Here is an 11,243-nt window from a genome sequence, read left to right as displayed (position 1 = left end):
TTTTACGTTTTTTAGTTTAGCAAGTTGCAGGAGTTCATGACCAGAAGCTCAAACATACACTTGCTGCCACCACTTGAAGACCCCGAGTCTGCACTTCACAAGAAAAAGACGCCCTTGCAAGAATTGAAGTCAACTTTTTCTAGGAAGTCGGGAAAGAAGACAGGAGAGTCAAGTTCATCAGCAAAGCACAAGAGCAATCTTGAGCATTCGGATCATACACCCATCCAGACCGAGTCCGAAAGCGATACCGAGCCAGAATTTGAAGAACACACGAGCGAACCCGAGAACGAGCCAAGGAACGAGATGGCAGCGATTGAGGAAATGTCCATAGGAGCTTACAAGAAGCGGATCCGAGAAGATGTGGGTCCCGGTTTAGTCCACCCCGCAATACCTGCCACTGCCACATTCGAGCTGAAGGGACACATATTGACCGCACTGAAGGACATCCCATTTTTCGGGAAAGATCATGAGGATGCTTTTAAGCATCTAGATGAAGTCAACGACATTGCGGATTACTTCAATGTCCCAAATGTCAACAGAAACACAGTCTTGTTTAGGATGCTTCCCATCACTTTCAAAGGAGCTGCTAAGGAGTGGTTGAAAGCACTCCCACCGGGTACAATCACCACTTGGGCTCAAATGCGTGAGCAATTCCCAGACCAGTTTTGCCCATCATCCAAGATAGCCAAACTCAAGAAGGCAATAGCCAACTTTGAGCAACAGTCGGGGGATTCACTATACGAAGCATGGGAGCGGTACAAGGGCTTGCTCAGAAATTGCCCTCAACATGACCTAAATGTGCAGCAAGAGATGTCAATCTTTTATGATGGGGTCAATGTGATGACAAGACAACTCCTTGATTCTCAAGGACCGTTGACAAAGAAAAATCCAAGGGAGGTCAAGGAGCTAATTGAAGAATTCGCAAAACACTCTCGCGAATACCACAACCCAAGGCAAGATGGAATCAAAGGCGGTGGAGGGGCCCAAACTGAAGAAATTGCAGCTGTCATGGCCATGCTGAATAACATGGATTGTAGGATAACACAAATGGACCAGTCGATACATGTCATAAGAGTGGGGTGCGAGAGATGCAGTGGTCCACACTTGACCAAGGACTGCCATGTAGATGAGTTTGGGAATAGAAAAGCTTAAGTGTGATACTCTAGTGGGGATAAGTTTGATGAGGACTGGAGGAAACCGAAGAAGGAGTGGCTGCCATATGAAGAGTATAAGAAGCAAAAAGAAGAGAAATATAGGCAGACAGGTTGAGGCCTTTATCAAAAGGAGCAGCCATCGGCCGAGAAGAAACCCGACCTAGAGACCATTTTGATGAAGTTTATAGAGGCTTCAGAAAAAAGACACGATGCCACTGATTCCGCCATTTTGGAACAACAAACTTTGATAAAGAACCAGAAAGCCTCCATCCATAACCTTGAAGTACAATTTGGTCAACTAGTCACTCTAGTTCATGAAAAATTGTCCCCAAAGAATCCCGAAGTAAAGACCCAATCTCTCGTAATGGCCATCGATACTGAAGAAGATGCAATATCTGAGTTCCTGGAGGCATTGGAAGAAGAACCGCAACAGCCCAAGAAATCAAGGATCAAAAGTGGAAAAATTGCTGAACCAGGCTCGCCACGACGTGGCACTCCTCTAGCCACGACCTACACTCAGTCAACTGGAGAAGGAGCATTTAGAGTTTGTAAAGCATGTGAAGGGGATCCCAATTAATACCCCCTTTGTCGAGTCCTTATCCAAAGCTCCCGAGAACTAGAAATTACTGCAAGACTTGATAGACACTCGAAGGCAATTAAAGAAGCAGTCTACAGTGATTCTAAGTGAACAAACTTCAAAAGCTGTGTTAGGAGAAACATCAGAAAAGATGGGGGATCCTAGACGCCTTACTCTTCCATGTGAGTTTGGGAATAGAATGAAGGTTAATGCTTTAGCCGATTCTGGGGCTAGCATTAATCTAATGCCTTTTTCAATTTATCAAAAATTAGAGATTCAGAAGATGAAGGCTACAAAAATGAAGATTCACATGGCGAATCGTTCGGTGACACAACCCCGCGGCATCGTGGAGGATACTTTGGTGAAAATTGGAAAATTTGTTTTCCATTAGACTTTGTAGTCTTAGACATGAAAGAAGATCCGGATGTTCTAATAATCCTTGGTCGGCCATTGCTTAACACTGCTGGAGCCCTTGTTGATATCCGCGAGTCTAAGCTCACTTTAAGGGTTGGAGATGAACAAGAAGTCTTTGGGATAAAAGATGACTTTCAAGAAGATAAAGAAGAGGTGTTCACAATTAATGAAGAGAATGAACTAGAAGAACTGGAAAAGCTTATGGAAGAAGAGATAAAGACGGTTCATCAAGTCAAGAGGACAAAACTGAGGGCATTTGTTTCGTATTTGATTGAAGTCATAGCTTACAAGAGTCCGCCTTCTTGGGTGAGCAAAGAGGATGATGAAATGACAAGTGATGAAGAGGAGGTCACTTCAAGAGTAACAAAGCCAGTGGTGAAAGAAGAGGAGAATGCTATGGAGTGCAAGGAACAAACGAAGGGCACAAAACGCAAGCTTGAAGAAGATGGAAAAGCTAAAAAGGAGAATTCAAAGAAGGCGTATAAAAGGAGAGTTCAAGCTTACAAACGGCGGTTCAAGGAACAAAAGATCCTGGTGGTAGACACTTCCGAAGATTCAACGTAGAAGGCACGGAGTCCAGCTCAAGACTCCAAGAAAAAGAAGCGCTTCTCGGGAGGCAACCCGAGTTTGGTTTGCATTTTCTTTTTTTAAATTTTTTTTTTTAGCTTTTAATTAGGAAAGACATCAATTCATCATCTAAAAACTGATAATTGGTAAACAATTAGCTGTGGGGAACTTTAAATAATGAATAATATGCAAAGTAATTAGTTAATATGTTAGAGTTTATTAAAATTTGGCATTTGGCAGTTTCCACGACGTGGGTCGAAATGGAAACACGGGACTATAAAGCGGATTTAAGGTCCACGACGTGGGCATAGCCAGCCATGTCATGGCCTCTAAAAATCATGGGGGACCATTTCCTTAAAACCCTTTGACCAATAAGCCCCAATCATATTTAGAAGCTGCTGCATGAAAGAGAACAACAAAACCCCACAACCAATTTCTTAATCTACTTCCAATTTCCTTGCAAGATCTTGCCAATTAATATACTTGGTATGTGTTTTACTCATTATTTTGTAGTTAGTTCTTCCAATTTCAAGTTTTCATGGTTAGGGTTTGTATGATTCACGAAATTGGTTGAATCTAGTGGTTGATTTTAGATTGCATGTCATTTAAATGTCCATAGGAATAAACCCCAATCACTAATTTTGGTAGAAATCGCTTATAAAATGACCGATCCAGAAGTTGTTTGCGACTGCAGCCCATGACGTGGCGTAGCCTGGCCACGTCGTGACCTCTGGCAGACCCGTTAATATGTTTTAATGCTTTGGATGTTTGCTGCTTTGGTTTGTTTTTGTATGCAGAAATAGGACCACGACGAGTTGTTCCACAGGAGGAAAACCCGATAGATGTAGCAAGCATACATCCCTTATACCAGTTTCCTCAAAACATTCCCCGACCGTTGCTAACTACGTACGAGAATCGGCTTGGATGGCTGTATAATAGGGAGTTTGCAATAGCCCCAATTATCGATTGGGGATGGCTTGGTGGAGTGGGAATGGTAGCTGAGTTGGAACGTTATTGGTCAAAGATTTATGTTGGAGATCAATTTTCGTTCACTTGTCACGGGTGAAGGAATTTATTTGCCATTCAAGAACCCGTGTACCGGGAATTATCGGTGGAGTTTTTCTCTACCGTATGCTTCGAGGAACGCACCCTTGATTTCACCTACAGCCGGGTACTTGTGTTTCGTTTGGGTGGTGTATATCGAGAGTTTAGTCTTCGGGAATTTGCTTGGTGTATGGGGCTCTATACAGAAGTGGAGACGCAATCTCCGTTTTTCATTCCGTTCTTTCTTGGATGTGTTCGAGATTTTGCTCCCGGTACTTTGGATGTGCAATTCTGGCGGGGCATTTCTAACCATGAGTACAACATTCGTGACTCGAGTGAGTCACAAATTCGGAATCCTATTTTCCGATTTCTGCACCGCCTTATCACTTTTTCAATAAATCACAGGCATCATGGTGATAAAGTCCCCATTCATAATCTATTTTATTTATGGACTCTTATTACCCCGGGAGGTTGTTGTGATTTACCTTATATGTTGGCGAGGTTCATGGAGAAGAAAGCGGCCAATTCTAGGCCTGGGAGCCCGATTACTGGGGGGGCATTTGGTTACTCGCCTGGCTAGGTCATATCATATTTTGACCCATGACTTTGTGAGGAATCTTACTCGATTCCCGGACACAGACTTGACCATTCAAGTCTTGGGTGTTATGCGAGCGGTGGTGAATATCGGGGGTCGTTTTGTTATACCACCGATAGATGACGAGCAGGAGGAGGTGCAGCCAGGACAACAACCACCAGCAAAACCGCGGCGTCGGAATGTGCGGGATAGAGGTGAAGTCGAGAGAGAACGTGCTACTTCGCAGTATGTGCAGGGAGTGCCCACCGACCCTTTTCAGAGTCGGGTGGGAACGTATTTGGATAATCTGCAGGGGCATGCCATTTACCATACCCAGCTTACTGAGGGTATTTATTCTCATTTGGGTGTGACCCGACCACCTTCTATGCCACCACAGTATCCCTATTTTCCGACATGGGAGGAGCTATGGCGTCCGCAGAATGACAGGGCAGGGCCAAGTGGAGCACAAGATCAAGATGATGATTGATTTTATTTCTTTTTCTTTTGTTTTGTTTTTGAGTAGTTTTTTTTATGTTGAATTTGGTGTGTAATGTAAAACATTCTTAAACTATGATGTTAATCTTTATTTCTTTTGGGTTGTTCCATTTTTCAGATTAGCATTGGAATTCTAAGGAGCATAAAAGGTTAACTTTCGAGTCGTGTTTGTCTAGTCAAGGAAGCTTAGAGTCGTGAGTTGGAACCCACAATTCATGATAAGTGTGGGGTATATTAGGAGAAAGGTTACAGTTGGGAAATATATTTGCAAAGAAGCGTCTGAAACTAGTTAGCCATTGGTCAAAGTTGCTAGAGTAAATAAAACAAATAAGCTATTTTCTGCTGATGCCCAGTTTCCACAACGTGGAATCGTTAATACCACGTCGTGGTGTTCTTGCAGTTTGTATTAATATCAGCATTTTGGTGTTCGCGCTTTCAACCCATATCACGACGTAGCCAGTCACCTGCCACGACGTGACCCAGTTTATCATTGCCCACATTTTTCCTTACAAACACCCACTTTGAAGAATTGAAGTTGCAAGTCATGTTCGTGGTTTATTTACATATTCAACCAGTTCTACAACGAGTTTCTATTTTTGGAAGTCCAATTGCACGTTTTCCACACTTTTGGAGATGCTCACGCCACTATCCCAGGGGAGTCTGTTCCTTTTTCTCCCTTTTCTTTAATTTTGATTTATTTTTATGAATACAATGAGGGCATTGTATGAAATAAGTGTGGGGTAGGGGTAGAAAAAGTAAAAATTTGCTACATAATCATAGAATTTGATAGTAAAAAATTGAAAATTTTGAAAATTTTGAATTTTTAATAATTGAATCTAGTAATAATAATTTGAGCTATAATTGCTAGTATTATGTGGGATGATCCGATGAAAGTTCAAATGTTTAGTTGAGCCAATATACGTTATAGTGCATTTGTGGCCTCCCTTATTTTAGTGAAATCATGGAACAAAAACACAATCCCGCTTGGTTTGAGGGATGCAATATGTTTAGCAGCCTAAACCTGAAATGTATCCAGGAAAATTATTATCATTAACCAATAAAGGTTGAGATTGAGCGCCTCTGCTTAAGCATGTAGGTTTGAGTGAAAAAAAGGTGAGGTACATGTAAAGAAAAAAAAGAGAGAATTACGAGAAAAATGTTAAGAATTTTGGAGCAAGTAAAGTGAAGATCAAAAGATGAAAATTCCAAGAAATTCAAAAGTTGAAGATACCAGAAATCAAATCAAATAAGGTGGTGAATTCAAAGAGATAAAATGCCAAAGAAATAAAGAATTCCAAAAGAGCTCCATAGTGGTATCGAAAAATTGTAATTCTAGATTATATATGCTTAGGTTGCTCAACTAAAAATACCTTGAGGATAAGGAGGTTTTCTGAGGATAGATTCGGAGGGTTGCATAAAATGAGCATTGTTCGGAAAAAGTGGGCGAGTGTTTATGAAGATTGTGAGTATTTAAAGTATGGGGGGGGTACTTTAGGAAACTTTTAGACACAAAAGCATGCGTTGAGGTCTTGGCATAATGGTTGAACTAGAGTCGGATTGTTCTGTGTGGTGTTAATAATTAAGAATTAAGTTTAAATTTGCTTGAGGGCAAGCAAAGCGTAAGTGTGGGGTATTTTGATATTGCCATATTTATACTTATTTTTAGGCCATATTTAAGTACATTTTTATTAATAAATTGATAATATGTTTAGAATAATGATACTTATGACTTTAAATTGTTATTTTCAGTCAATATAAAGGATTTTCGAAGAGAGGGACCAAAAGTGCCAAAATGTGGAACATGGGAGGCTTGAAAGACAAGAAAATAATAAATTCACGATAAACACTCAATTCACGACGTGGCGATGAAGTTCACGACGTGGCACGGGTGTTCCAGAAGATAAACATCGCGATGCGGAGGATTTCCTTGAAGGATACAGATTGCTTGAAGCCTACGACGTGGCACATCTGGCCACGACGTGGCACGGGTTTTTGAGGATTATATAAGTCCTCTTGATTATTGCGAAAGAAAGAAGCTTTTGGCAGAAGAAAAGAGTTCCAGGAGACGATTAAGAGCAAAAGAAAGGTTCTAGAAGAGGGTTTTCAACACCAAAAGAAGTAAAGGTTTATATTTTAGTTAAATAAGAACATGTATTTCATTATTTTTAGCTGTGTTGGTTTAGTTGCCATGATGAGCAGCTGAATCTAGCTACTCTTGTTTAGCTAGATGAAGCTTTAAACTTATGAATAGTTATATGCTTATGGATTAAGTTTAGTTGGTAAAAATTGCTTGTGTTTGATTTGTATAACCTAGCATGCTATTGCTTGTTTATCTATTTGATTGATTGCATGTTCTGTGTACCTTAGCGACCATTAAACTGCATGAACCTGTTTACATAATGATTTAGTGAACATTGAATTGTTAGAGCTAGGATTGACCAATCTTAGTTAGTAATTAGAATAAATAAGCTTAGCTGTGCTAGAGAACGTGTATTGTGATCATAATTGCGTTTATACAACAAATCTTACATAGCATATTTACATTCATAATTAGTTTTGTGTTTAATTATGTGTGAACATACATGGTTTGATATGAATTAGTTAATTATTGGTAAAGTTAGAACTAAATTACTAATACAACTAAAAAACCAACTTAATAATCCGTAATCATTAGCTAGCCATAAGGGAGAAGTGGATTCAAACTAAACAAGAGTGTGTTTTTATCTATTGAATTTGAATTTAAGTTCATCTGATCTTGTAAAATCAGGTAAAACCCCTTTTAAACTTGTTAATAAATTAGGTTAATTTAATAGTAAGTAAATTAATTAAAACACCGTTCCCTATGATCGACACTCGACTTACCCAAGCTATACTATAATCTGACTAGGTACACTGCCTATAAGTGCATAGTTAGTTAAGTTTGTTAGGTTATAAATATTAAAATTAGTGAGTACTTTTGTGCACATCAGCCGCCACCCCAACACTTTCTTTCTTTAGTCGGTAGGCTTCAATTCTCCATATGTGTAACCAATTTAAGTATGATAAATTAACTTAATTATATGTTTGTTAGTTGTTATCACACATTATTTACTAGGTCATATCTACTCGAAAGGGGGAATTTGAAACTGGATATGAGAGAGGTAGGCAAACTTGTGAACTTGTTCAGCTTGCAAAGACTTTGGGTGTCACTAAGTTGTTGGTTGATGTCAATAAAATGGATGATCCAACTGTTAACTGGTCAAAAGAGAGGTGTTTTAGTCAACCATTATTTTTTATCTCGTGTATAACTGAATCTAATTCTTGTATTTACTAAAATTCTGCTTGTTTTTGTAGGTATGATGAAATTGAATCGAAAATGGTTCCTTTCTTGAAATCTTCAGGCTACAATGTTAAAAAAGGTAAAATTGTTTCAACTTATTAAAATTAAATGTTTTAGTTGGATGATTGTTGTATAATCTGCATCATTATTGAAGAAAACCTGTAAATTGTATATCAATGGAGCAGACTACAGATGTGGAAAAAAGCAATGGTTGTTTTTGAGTTTCTTGATTTTATTGGAAAAACAAGGTGTGAATTTGGATGTTTATTTTTGAATTCTGGCCTTTTTGTTTTAACTTCATTTAACCCTTAAAAATTAAATCAATGAATTAATTCCCTAATTCTTATTTTTGTATTTTTTTTTATATTTAGATTCGAGAGGCATAGCTAAGGAGACATTTAACAAATCTGGATGTTCCTGAACATGAACTACAACAACAAGGCCAAGTGCATAATGACATTTGCAAGAACCCTGTGTTTTCAGAGCACAATTCCATGAGATGTATACAAAAGTAGTAGACCATTTCAGCATCTCATCACTTGATCTTTATGTATAGATCAGTGAAATTGTTGTGATGTAACAAATTGTGTTTATCTCAAATCATTTATTTTATAAAATTTTGTAATCTCTTTTTACCACAGCTTATGTGGAAGAATTGTGGCATCCATATATGAAACAAAATGTGACATTATTAAAAAAGGTAAAAACAATCATAATGAAACAAAATATTAAAAAAAATCATTGCAGATCAAGAAAGATCAAGTATCTTGAAAATCCTAACTTGAAAAAGCATATATAGATGGTTATGTAAACATCATATTTTAAACAAACATGGGCTGTTGGGCAATGATAAATTGAATTCAATGAATATGCACCAACCACTAATTAGAAAATTAGTTGATCAAAAGTAGTAGTATATAGGTATTGTGCATTTATAAAAAATGAAATCTTATAAATTAAATGGTAAATCATAAAGAAATTATTATTAAAAATGTTGTTTGAGGGTAATATAGTCATTTTGCACATCAGTCAGATGCAAAATCAAACAACAAGTTTCAATCAGAAGTTAACCCAGTCAGAACTTCTAACTCAATCAGCTCTAACCCAGTTAGCAACTATCAAACGGCCCCTAAATTTGATCCATTTTAAAAGAATATATGTGATGATACATTTTGAAAGCAATAAGACATGAACATTGTTTTCTTTTAGAAAAATCAATGACCATTGTTTATCTTCATCCCACACACCTTCATGTTTGGGATCATAAATTCTTTTAGAATAACTTCCATAATATCAAATTCTGTCAAAATGATTGGCGTGTGAATAACAAGCTTTTATCCCCTGTTCTTCTATTCATGTTCTGCTATTCATGACTTTTCATGATCAGTAAAAAAGAATAAGAGGCATTTTATGAGAAACATGTTTGATAAAAAAAGAATAATAATGTATTCCATTAGAAACATCTGTTATAAAAGAAAAAAATTCCCAAGTCAATGAAAGTAGTTGTTATTTGTTGCTTTGAGCCCTTATTTCTTTGATAGAGGTTATATATCTCATAATGATGGCATCATGATATATGATCATGTTGCATAACATTGTATCTTTGCATATAATCATATCAGCCTATATATATCAAGATTCAAGGCATGTCAATGTTGAATGGTATAATATCTTTTTGTCAAGATTCCTGTTTTCAAGGTAAAAAGCCCAATTAAGTCTCAAGATGGGGTTTGCATTTTACCTTTCTTATATATGGGGGCTCTATCAACACTGGAAGATAACAATGTCAAAGTTCAATTCTCAAGCATTAGATCACTGTTTAAAGATGTGTACTGGTTAATGAATGAGAAAAAGAATGCACTACGTTTCAGTTTCACAAAGTAATAAAATTGTAGAAGAAAATTAAAAACAAAAGGAAACACCTGAAACGTTTTGCAGCAAAGGACGTTGGCTTATAGAAGACTCAATGGATATGAATTTGAGTTATGAAAATATGCAGGCTTGGAGGATTGGAGAAGACGTAGTGGAGGATATCAACATGAGTTCTCAAGATATCCACATCGATTTCTGTGTCATCTTAATGTATCCCTAATTTCTTATTTTCCCCCTCAATTGTTTTATTATTACGATTTCTTTGTTTCTAATTTGGAGGAATCCCATAATATCCGCAATAAATCTTCAACAAATGAGAAAATTCACAGGAACTGTAGAATCCATAGAATTATAGGTGAATGAGGGAGATAGGGCGAAGAGTAGTGGCGAAATTGACAACGCTTTGACCATGTTCGGACCAACAGCTGTAACGACAGCGTTACAGGAAGGTTGGAGACACTTTAGAATTAAGCATCCAGGGTCGTCATTGATGGCGGTGCAGATGTAAGCCGTCCAACACCTCTTACATAATTGATTTTCGCATCCACATGTCGTAGTGTTACGCTTTCTAATCGATTCAAAACAAATCCTATAATCGACAATTTATTTACCTGATTGAGGGAATTTAATAGCCGGATCAACATCCGGTAAACCAACAAAACTGCAAACTTTATCTTCGTCTTCAAACCAAGCTTCGTGAACACTAAAATTAAGGGCGATCGGTGGGTTGCGGCGTTCAAGTCAAAGCTTCACAGGAGAGAGGATGTGCTATCCGGAGGTGGTTCAGTAAATTTTGATAGAAGCGGGAGAGATATGATTTTGTAGGTGTAGATGGAAGAAGGAAATAGTGTTTTAAATAAAGTAATTTGCCTAAATTAAAGGTAGATGATTTAATTAATTATTTATTAAAATAAAATAATACTTGACCCATATTAATCCCTACATCCACACAATATTTGTTCATCCATATTTTAACTTATATATATATATATATATATATATATATATATATATATATATATATATATATAAACCAAAAAATAATATTCTAATAAGATGGCCTACATAGTGGCTTTGAAAGCCTTGGAACAGATAAAAGAAGAGTGTGACTTTGCTTTTGGTATATGTTAAGGAGACATTTACAAGAAGTAAAAAAAGAATACCTTTGGGTGCTCTAATTAAGGAGGACAAAAGATATGCATGGTTTGCATCCTATCTTAATAAAAT

The 11,243-nt window shown here is 37.4% G+C and overlaps 1 non-coding gene across 1 annotated transcript; it reads right to left on the bottom strand.

Moving 5' to 3' along the window:
* Positions 1 to 687: 687 nt before the first annotated feature.
* LOC145071903 (small nucleolar RNA R71) lies at positions 688 to 794 on the bottom strand. Its single transcript, XR_013690866.1, has one exon. It is a non-coding gene; the product is annotated as a small nucleolar RNA R71 (small nucleolar RNA).
* Between the last annotated feature and the right edge of the window lie 10,449 nt (positions 795 to 11,243).

The sequence above is a fragment of the Lactuca serriola genome, chromosome 8, assembly GCF_051521515.1.
Source record: "Lactuca serriola cultivar US96UC23 chromosome 8, Lser_US96UC23_V15, whole genome shotgun sequence".
NCBI classification, from domain to species: domain Eukaryota; kingdom Viridiplantae; phylum Streptophyta; class Magnoliopsida; order Asterales; family Asteraceae; genus Lactuca; species Lactuca serriola.
The sequence above is the reverse complement of the archived record's forward strand: the minus strand, read 5'-3'. Positions and strand labels throughout refer to the sequence as shown.